The 10,538-nt window shown below is 47.9% G+C and overlaps 1 long non-coding RNA gene across 1 annotated transcript in view; it reads right to left on the bottom strand.

Moving 5' to 3' along the window:
* Positions 1-440: 440 nt before the first annotated feature.
* The window catches only part of LOC134956668 (uncharacterized), a 233,538-nt gene continuing 223,440 nt past the window's right edge, over positions 441-10,538 (bottom strand). The window contains exon 3 of the long non-coding RNA XR_010186076.1: positions 441-1,043. This is a non-coding gene — a long non-coding RNA (uncharacterized LOC134956668). The remainder of the gene's footprint in view (positions 1,044-10,538) is intronic.

The following is a 10,538-nucleotide window of genomic DNA, read 5'->3' as shown; positions in this document are numbered from 1 at the left end:
GTTGTTTTTTTTTTTTGCTTTGATAGCAACTCATCAGCCCGCTATTTGCTTAAGGTTTCATGTATGTGGCCACAACAACGCTGCTAGTCTAATATGCTAAGTTTAGCAAAAACGTGAATCCGCACAGAAATTAGTTCTGAAATTTCCGCAAAAAAAAAACAAGGTTGTGATGATGATGAAGATGCTATTCGTCAGGATCATGGTGATGATGACATTTGTGAGGATGAAGATGATATTTGTGCAAACAGACAAGTGAAGCCTCCCAATTCTTCATCACCCCAATATGACACTACTTTTGTGTCAACTATCAATCTGAATGTGCTTAATGTATATGGAGTATATTCAACGTTAACTACAAACCAGTAAATAAAACATATATTGCAATTTTTTTAAACCATAATTAAGACTGTAAAAGCAGAAAGTAACGCTTTATGGCTGTAAATACACAAATTAATATTTTTATGACTGTTATAACAAACGTAGCAGTTTTTTTATGACTAATTGCAGAAAAGTAACAACTTTCATTTAAAGTAAACTGAAACGAGTTTTATTAACTGAGATCCCTGGGTGCACATTGCTTCTGCTGACTGGGAGCTCCCCATACGTCTGATGTTACTTTGTTCAGTGATAACCGCAACGTGAAAAAATGTTCTATTACTGTACTGATTTGTCTGCTCCGTTCCTGGCAGCTCAGTGACAATAGATGGCGGTGTCATTGTGACTGAACCCAGTTTCCCGTGACTGTATAACGGTGCAGATGTTTAGAGAGTTCCCTCGCTTCCCATTATAGAGCTTCCCAAAGCTTACTTGTGTCTTTTAAGTTCTGTTCTGAATTTCTCCAACAGCAGCGACTCAAAGGTGTTGCTTTAATTTACAGCGCAGGATCACGCCGATGATTCTCAGTACGCATGTTACTGATCTCTGGTGCAAGTGGTTTGGGGTCTTGTCAATTAAGCCAGCACAATGAGGAATGGAGACGAGCGGCAGTTGTATTCCTATCCCTGTGGGCTGAATGCGTTGTTTGTAGGTGAACAAAGATTTATCTGAGGAGAAAAAAAATCTAGTTGTTTTTTTTTTAAACACGTTTCATTCACCTTTTTGTTCTTAGCAATACACTGTTACCCCCATCACAGAGAGTACCCACTGATAGATGCTGTGTTATACTCCATCTTCATCCCCCCGCTAACACAACTCAATGGAATTCTATTAGACAGCAAAGGATGCAATTAGTAAATGAATATAGATATTAAAAGAGGCATGATTAGAAACTATGGGGTCTATTTACTAAGCCTTGGATGGAGATAAAGGGGGTCATTCTGACCCGTTCGCTCGCTGCTTTTTGTCGCTGCCGAGCGAACGGGTCCCCACTGCGCATGCGCCATTGCCGTAGTGCGCCGGCGCATGCCAGACGGCCAAAGGCCATAGCAGGGCTGCGATCGCTTCTGCCTGATTGACAGGCAGAGGCGATGGCCGGGCGGGAGGGGGCAGAACGGCAGCGTTTGGCCACCGTTTCGTGGGAGCGGGGGGGGGGGGGGCGTGCCGCAGCAGCTGCTTGACATCACACGCAGCCGCTGCGGGCAGGGGAGCGATGAGTAGCTCCCAGCCAGTACGCTAAAGCTGTGCTGGCCGGGAGCTACTCTTGAAGTGCAAAGACATCGCCGCTGTGCGATGACTTTGCACTTCTGTTGGGGGGGGGGGGGGGCACTGACATGAGGGCCGGACTAGCCCTGTGCTGGGTGTCCCCCCGCATGTCAGTGTGAATGAGCGTAGCTGTGCTAAATTTAGCACAGCTACGATCAACTCGGAATGACCCCCAAAGTGCACAGAGATAAAGTACCAGCTAATCAGCAACTAATCAGCAACTACCTGGCATGTCACAGGCTAGTTTGAAAAATGACAGGAGCTGGTTGGCTGGGACTTTTTCTCTGTGCACTTAGTAAATAGACCCCTAACTCACCAGAAATAGGAAACTGTCGCTGTCCAGCTAATGTGGAACAACAAGTCCCATCATATTCTGTCAGCTAAAGGTCATGTTGGGAATGCCATACCCTGCTCTAGACATACTGAAAATAAAAAGAGCAGCTTCAGGGTGCAACTAGACATGTGTGGCTTCCATAGCAAAATGATGTATGAAACACCAAGTACATGAACCAGATCCTTCTGCTGATCAGTCCATGACCACCGTTATAATAACCAATGGGAAACAACTAGTGATGAGCGGGTTCGGTTCCTCGGAATCCGAACCCGCCCGAACTTCAGGTTTTTTTACACGGGGCCGAGCGACTCGGATCTTCCCGCCTTGCTCGGTTAACCCGAGCGCGCCCGAACGTCATCATCCCGCTGTCGGATTCTCGCGAGGCTCGGATTCTATCGCGAGACTCGGATTCTATATAAGGAGCCGTGCGTCGCCGCCATTTTCACACGGGCATTGAGATTGATAGGGAGAGAGAGTGGCTGGCGTCCTCTCCGTTTAGACTAGAGTTCTAGAGAGAGACACTAATTTTGGGGAGCATATTATTAGGAGGAGTACTACTTGCTGCTGATAGTGTGACCAGTGACCACCACCAGTTTAATTAATCCGTTCTCTGCCTGAAAAAAAACGATACACAGTGTGACACAGTCACATACCATATCTGTGCTCAGCCCAGTGTGCTGCATCATATGTAATACTGTATATCATTATCTGACTGTGCTGAGTGCTCACTGCTCACACAGCTTAATTGTGGGGGAGACTGGGGAGCAGTTATAGCAGGAGTACATATTTTAAGTACAGTGCACACTTTTGCTGCCAGAGTGCCACTGCCAGTGTGACTGACCAGTGACCACTGACCACCAGTATTGTGATTGTCTGCTAACCACCAGTATATTGTGATTGTCTGCCTGAAAAAGTTAAACACTCGTCGTGTGGTGTTTTTATAAACGCATTCTGCAGACAGTGTCCAGCAGGTCCGTCATTACATAATATATACCTGTCCGGCTGCAGTACTAGTGTGATATATATATATATTTTAATTTTATCTCATTATCATCCAGTCTATATTAGCAGCAGACACAGTACGGTAGTCCACGGCTGTAGCTACCTCTGTGTCGGCAGTCGCTCGTCCATCCATAATTGTATACCACCTACCCGTGGTTTTTTTTTCTTTTCTATCTTCTTGATACTAGTAGCTTACTTTAGGAGTCTGCAGTGCTGAGTCTGACAGACAGTGTCCAGCAGGTCCGTCATTACATAATATATACCTGTCCGGCTGCAGTACTAGTGTGATATATATATATTTTTTAATTTTATCTCATTATCATCCAGTCTATATTAGCAGCAGACACAGTACGGTAGTCCACGGCTGTAGCTACCTCTGTGTCGGCAGTCGCTCGTCCATCCATAATTGTATACCACCTACCCGTGGTTTTTTTTCTTCTATCTTCTTGATACTAGTAGCTTACTTTAGGAGTCTGCAGTGCTGACAGACAGTGTCCAGCAGGTCCGTCATTACATAATATATACCTGTCCGGCTGCAGTACTAGTGTGATATATATATATATTTTAATTTTATCTCATTATCATCCAGTCTATATTAGCAGCAGACACAGTACGGTAGTCCACGGCTGTAGCTACCTCTGTGTCGGCAGTCGCTCGTCTTCCATAAGTATACTAGTATCCATCCATCTCCATTGTTTACCTGAGGTGCCTTTTAGTTGTGCCTATTAAAATATGGAGAACAAAAATGTTGAGGTTCCAAAAATAGGGAAAGATCAAGATCGACTTCCACCTCGTGCTGAAGCTGCTGCCACTAGTCATGGCCGAGACGATGAAATGCCATCAACGTCGTCTGCCAAGGCCGATGCCCAATGTCATAGTACAGAGCATGTAAAATCCAAAACACCAAATATCAGTTAAAAAAGGACTCAAAAATCTAAAATAAAATTGTCGGAGGAGAAGCGTAAACTTGTCAATATGCCATTTACCACACGGAGTGGCAAGGAACGGCTGAGGCCCTGGCCTATGTTCATGGCTAGTGGTTCAGCTTCACATGAGGATGGAAGCACTCAGCCTCTCGCTAGAAAAATGAAAAGACTCAAGCTGGCAAAAGCACAGCAAAGAACTGTGCGTTCTTCGAAATCCCAAATCCACAAGGAGAGTCCAATTGTGTCGGTTGCGATGCCTGACCTTCCCAACACTGGACGTGAAGAGCATGCGCCTTCCACCATTTGCACGCCCCCTGCAAGTACTGGAAGGAGCACCCGCAGTCCAGTTCCTGATAGTCAGATTGAAGATGTCAGTGTTGCAGTACACCAGGATGAGGAGGATATGGGTGTTGCTGGCGCTGGGGAGGAAATTGACAAGGAGGATTCTGATGGTGAGGTGGTTTGTTTAATTCAGGCACCCGGGGAGACACCTGTTGTCCGTGGGAGGAATATGGCCATTGACATGCCTGGTGAAAATACCAAAAAAATCAGCTCTTCGGTGTGGAAGTATTTCAACAGAAATGCGGACAACATTTGTCAAGCCGTGTGTTGCCTTTGTCAAGCTGTAATAAGTAGGGGTAAGGACGTTAACCACCTCGGAACATCCTCCCTTATACGTCACCTGCAGCGCATTCATAATAAGTCAGTGACAAGTTCAAAAACTTTGGGCGACAGCGGAAGCAGTCCACTGACCAGTAAATCCCTTCCTCTTGTAACCAAGCTCACGCAAACCACCCCACCAACTCCCTCAGTGTCAATTTCCTCCTTCCCCAGGAATGCCAATAGTCCTGCAGGCTGGCAATTCTGACGAGTCCTCTCCTGCCTGGGATTCCTCCGATGCGTCCTTGCGTGTAACGCCTACTGCTGCTGGCGCTGCTGTTGTTGCTGCTGGGAGTCGATGGTCATCCCAGAGGGGAAGTCGTAAGACCACTTTTACTACTTCCACCAAGCAATTGACTATCCAACAGTCCTTTGCGAGGAAGATGAAATATCACAGCAGTCATCCTGCTGCAAAGCGGATAACTGAGGCCTTGGCATCCTGGGTGGTGAGAAACGTGGTTCCGGTATCCATCATTACTGCAGAGCCAACTAGAGACTTGTTGGAGGTACTGTGTCCCCGGTACCAAATACCATCTAGGTTCCATTTCTCTAGGCAGGCGATACCGAAAATGTACACAGACCTCAGAAAAAGAGTCACCAGTGTCCTAAAAAATGCAGCTGTACCCAATGTCCACTTAACCACGGACATGTGGACAAGTGGAGCAGGGCAGGGTCAGGACTATATGACTGTGACAGCCCACTGGGTAGATGTATGGACTCCCGCCGCAAGAACAGCAGCGGCGGCACCAGTAGCAGCATCTCGCAAACGCCAACTCTTTCCTAGGCAGGCTACGCTTTGTATCACCGGTTTCCAGAATACGCACACAGCTGAAAACCTCTTACGGCAACTGAGGAAGATCATCGCGGAATGGCTTACCCCAATTGGACTCTCCTGTGGATTTGTGGCATCGGACAACGCCAGCAATATTGTGTGTGCATTAAATATGGGCAAATTCCAGCACGTCCCATGTTTTGCACATACCTTGAATTTGGTGGTGCAGAATTATATAAAAAACGAGAGGGGCGTGCAAGAGATGCTGTCGGTGGCCAGAAGAATTGCGGGACACTTTCGGCGTACAGGCACCACGTACAGAAGACTGGAGCACCACCAAAAACGCCTGAACCTGCCCTGCCATCATCTGAAGCAAGAAGTGGTAACGAGGTGGAATTCAACCCTATATATGCTTCAGAGGTTGGAGGAGCAGCAAAAGGCCATTCAAGCCTATACAATTGAGCACGATATAGGAGGTGGAATGCACCTGTCTCAAGCGCAGTGGAGAATGATTTCAACGTTGTGCAAGGTTCTGCTGCCCTTTGAACTTGCCACACGTGAAGTCAGTTCAGACACTGCCAGCCTGAGTCAGGTCATTCCCCTCATCAGGCTTTTGCAGCAGAAGCTGGAGACATTGAAGGAGGAGCTAACACAGAGCGATTCCGCTAGGCATGTGGGACTTGTGGATGGAGCCCTTAATTTGCTTAACAAGGATTCACGGGTGGTCAATCTGTTGAAATCAGAGCACTACATTTTGGCCACCGTGCTCGATCCTAGATTTAAAACCTACCTTGGATCTCTCTTTCCGGCACACACAAGTCTGCTGGGGTTCGAAGACCTGCTGGTGAAAAAATTGTCAAGTCAAGCGGAACGCGACCTGTCAACATCTCCTCCTTCACATTCTCCCGCAACTGGGGGTGCGAGGAAAAGGCTCAGAATTCCGAGCCCACCCGCTGGCGGTGATGCAGGGCAGTCTGGAGCGACTGCTGATGCTGACATCTGGTCCGGACTGAAGGACCTGTCAACGATTACGGCCATGTCGTCTACTGGCACTGCATATGATTCTCTCCCCATTGAAAGAATGGTGGAGGATTATATGAGTGACCGCATCCAAGTAGGCACGTCAGACAGTCCGTACTTATACTGGCATGAAAAAGAGGCAATTTGGAGGCCCTTGCACAAACTGGCTTTATTCTACCTAAGTTGCCCTCCCACAAGTGTGTACTCCGAAAGAGTGTTTAGTGCCGCCGCTCACCTTGTCAGCAATCGGCGTACGAGGTTACTTCCAGAAAATGTGGAGAAGATGATGTTCATTAAAATGAATTATAATCAATTCCTCCGTGGAGACATTGACCAGCAGCAATTGCCTCCACAAAGTACACAGGGAGCTGAGATGGTGGATTCCAGTGGGGACGAATTGATAATCTGTGAGGAGCGGGATGTACACGGTGATATATCGGAGGATGATGATGAGGTGGACATCTTGCCTCTGTAGAGCCAGTTTGTGCAAGGAGAGATTAATTGCTTCTTTTTCGGTGGGGGTCCAAACCAACCCGTCATTTCAGTCACAGTCGTGTGGCAGACCCTGTCACTGAAATGATGGGTTGGTTAAAGTGTGCATGTCCTGTTTATACAACATAAGGGTGGGTGGGAGGGCCCAAGGACAATTCCATCTTGCACCTCTTTTTTCTTTCATTTTTCTTTGCGTCATGTGCTGTTTGGGGAGTGTTTTTTGGAAGGGCCATCCTGCGTGACACTGCAGTGCCACTCCTAGATGGGCCAGGTGTTTGTGTCGGCCACTAGGGTCGCTTAGCTTACTCACACAGCTACCTCATTGCGCCTCTTTTTTTCTTTGCGTCATGTGCTGTTTGGGGAGTGTTTTTTGGAAGGGCCATCCTGCGTGACACTGCAGTGCCACTCCTAGATGGGCCAGGTGTTTGTGTCGGCCACTAGGGTCGCTTAGCTTACTCACACAGCTACCTCATTGCGCCTCTTTTTTTCTTTGCGTCATGTGCTGTTTGGGGAGTGTTTTTTGGAAGGGCCATCCTGCGTGACACTGCAGTGCCACTTCTAGATGGGCCAGGTGTTTGTGTCGGCCACTAGGGTCGCTTAGCTTACTCACACAGCTACCTCATTGCGCCTCTTTTTTTCTTTGCGTCATGTGCTGTTTGGGGAGTGTTTTTTGGAAGGGCCATCCTGCGTGACACTGCAGTGCCACTCCTAGATGGGCCAGGTGTTTGTGTCGGCCACTAGGGTCGCTTAGCTTACTCACACAGCTACCTCATTGCGCCTCTTTTTTTCTTTGCGTCATGTGCTGTTTGGGGAGTGTTTTTTGGAAGGGCCATCCTGCGTGACACTGCAGTGCCACTCCTAGATGGGCCAGGTGTTTGTGTCGGCCACTAGGGTCGCTTAGCTTACTCACACAGCTACCTCATTGCGCCTCTTTTTTTCTTTGTGTCATGTGCTGTTTGGGGAGTGTTTTTTGGAAGGGCCATCCTGCGTGACACTGCAGTGCCACTCCTAGATGGGCCAGGTGTTTGTGTCGGCCACTAGGGTCGCTTAGCTTACTCACACAGCTACCTCATTGCGCCTCTTTTTTTCTTCTTTGCGTCATGTGCTGTTTGGGGAGTGTTTTTTGGAAGGGCCATCCTGCGTGACACTGCAGTGCCACTCCTAGATGGGCCAGGTGTTTGTGTCGGCCACTAGGGTCGCTTAGCTTAGTCATCCAGCGACCTCGGTGCAAATTTTAGGACTAAAAATAATATTGTGAGGTGTTCAGTGTTCAGAATAGACTGAAAATGAGTGGAAATTATGGTTTTTGAGGTTAATAATGCTTTGGGATCAAAATGACCCCCAAATTCTATGATATAAGCTGTTTTTTAGGGTTTTTTGAAAAAAACACCCGAATCCAAAACACACCCGAATCCGACAAAAAAAATTCGGTGAGGTTTTGCCAAAACGCGGTCGAACCCAAAACACGGCCGCGGAACCGAACCCAAAACCAAAACACAAAACCCGAAAAATTTCAAGTGCACATCTCTAGAAACAACCTACACTGTTTACCAATCTCAGGCTTACTTTTGGATACTGACAGCGGTCATGACCTCATCACCAGAGGGATCCTAGACTGTTTACCAATCACAGGCTTCCTTTTGGTTACTATGACAGCAGTCACGGCTTGATTATTTATTATTTATTTACAGTTTCTTATATAGCGCAGCATATTCCGTTGTGCTTTACAATGGAAACAACAGTGATAAGACAAACTGGGTAATAACAGACAGACATAGAGGCAGTGGCGTAACTAGAAATTTTTCTCCCCCAAGCCAAAAAATTCTTTGGCGCCCCCCCCCCCCCCCATAATTGGCACTAGGAAAGGGACAAACATGTGCGCGCCTAAGGCGCGCGGCGCCAAAAAGGGGCGTGGTTTTGTTTAAATGGGTGCGGCTTCGCATAAAGAGGCGTGGCATTGCAGGAATAGACTACCTTATACCCCAGTTTTGCAACCTGCACGCCCAGACGTTAGCCACCACAGGAAAGAAAAATAATCCTGATTCATGCCCCTTCCATTATTTGTCATTTTTCCTCCTTATAGTAATGCCCAGTATACATTATGCCACATACTACAAAGGCCCTCAGACATTATGCCACACACAATAATGCACATGACACAATATGCACACACCGTAATGCCCCCGACACATTATGCCACACACCGTAATGTCTGTGACACATTATGACAGGAATCGCAATGCCCGTTATACATTATGCTACACACTGCAATGCCCCTGATACATTATAGCACATACCACAATGCCCATGATATAGTATACCACACACCGCAATGTCCGTGATACATTATGACACACACCGCAATGTCCGTGATACATTATGACACACACTGCAATGAACCTGAGACATTATACCACATACCACAATGCCCATGATATAGTATACCACACACCGCAATGTCCGTGATACATTATGACACACACCGCAATGCCCGTTATACATTATGCCACACTGCAATAACCCTGAGACATTATACCACATACCACAATGCCCGTGATATAGTATACAGATACCGTAATGCCTGACACATTATGCCACACACCGCAATGCCCATTATACATTATGCCACACACTGCAATGACCCTGAGACATTATACCACATACCACAATGCCCGTGATCTAGTATACCATACACCGTAATGCCTGTGACACATACCGCAATGCCCGTTATACCCTATGCCACACTGCAATGCCCCTGAGACATTATACCACATACCACAATGCCCGTGATATAGTTTGCCACACACCGTAATGCCTGTGACACATTCTGACACACACCGCAATGTCCGTGATACATTATGCCACACACCGTAATGCCCATTACACATTAAGTCCTACATTAAGGCTTCTAATTACTTTTAAATTACCTGCTCGTTGCCAGGGGTTTCATGCTCTTGGTTCCATGCACGGTGCCAGGGGTTTTCATGCTCAGGGTGTCATGCTCGTTGCCAGGTGTTTCATGCACTCTGTGTCATGCTCGTTGCCAGGGGTTTCATGCACTGGGTGTCATGCTCATTGCTAGGGGGTAGTGCTTGTTGCTAGGGCTGTGCTCCCAGTGCCACATATGTCCTCAGTGCCAGATATTCCCCCACGGTGCCAGGTACTCACATGCCCCCAGTGCCAAATATAGCCTCTCCCCCCAGTGCCACATATGCCCCCAGTGCCAGATATTCCCCCACAATGCCAGGTGCTCACGTGCCCCCAGTGCCAAATATAGCCCCCCATGTGCCAGGTACACATACAGTGCCATATATGCCCCCTCAGTGCCCCCCCAGTGCCATATATGCCCCCTCAGTGCCTCCCCAGTGCCATATATGCCCCCTCAGTGCCCCCCAGTGCCATATATGCCCCCTCAGTACCCCCCAGTGCCATATATGCCCCCTCAGTGCCCCCCCAGTGCCATATATGCCCCCTCAGTGCCCCACCAGTGCCATATATGCCCCCTCAGTGCCATATATGCCCCCTCAGTGCCTCCCCAGTGCCATATATGCCCCCTCAGTGCCCCCCAGTGCCATCTATGCCCCCTCAGTGCCCCCCAGTGCCATATATGCCCTCAGTGCCCCCCAGTGCCATATATGCCCCCTCAGTGCCATATATGCCCCCTCAGTGCCCCCCGCAGTGCCATATATGC

This window comes from Pseudophryne corroboree, chromosome 9, assembly GCF_028390025.1.
Source record: "Pseudophryne corroboree isolate aPseCor3 chromosome 9, aPseCor3.hap2, whole genome shotgun sequence".
Taxonomy (NCBI): Eukaryota; Metazoa; Chordata; class Amphibia; order Anura; family Myobatrachidae; genus Pseudophryne; species Pseudophryne corroboree.
The sequence above is the reverse complement of the archived record's forward strand: the minus strand, read 5'-3'. Positions and strand labels throughout refer to the sequence as shown.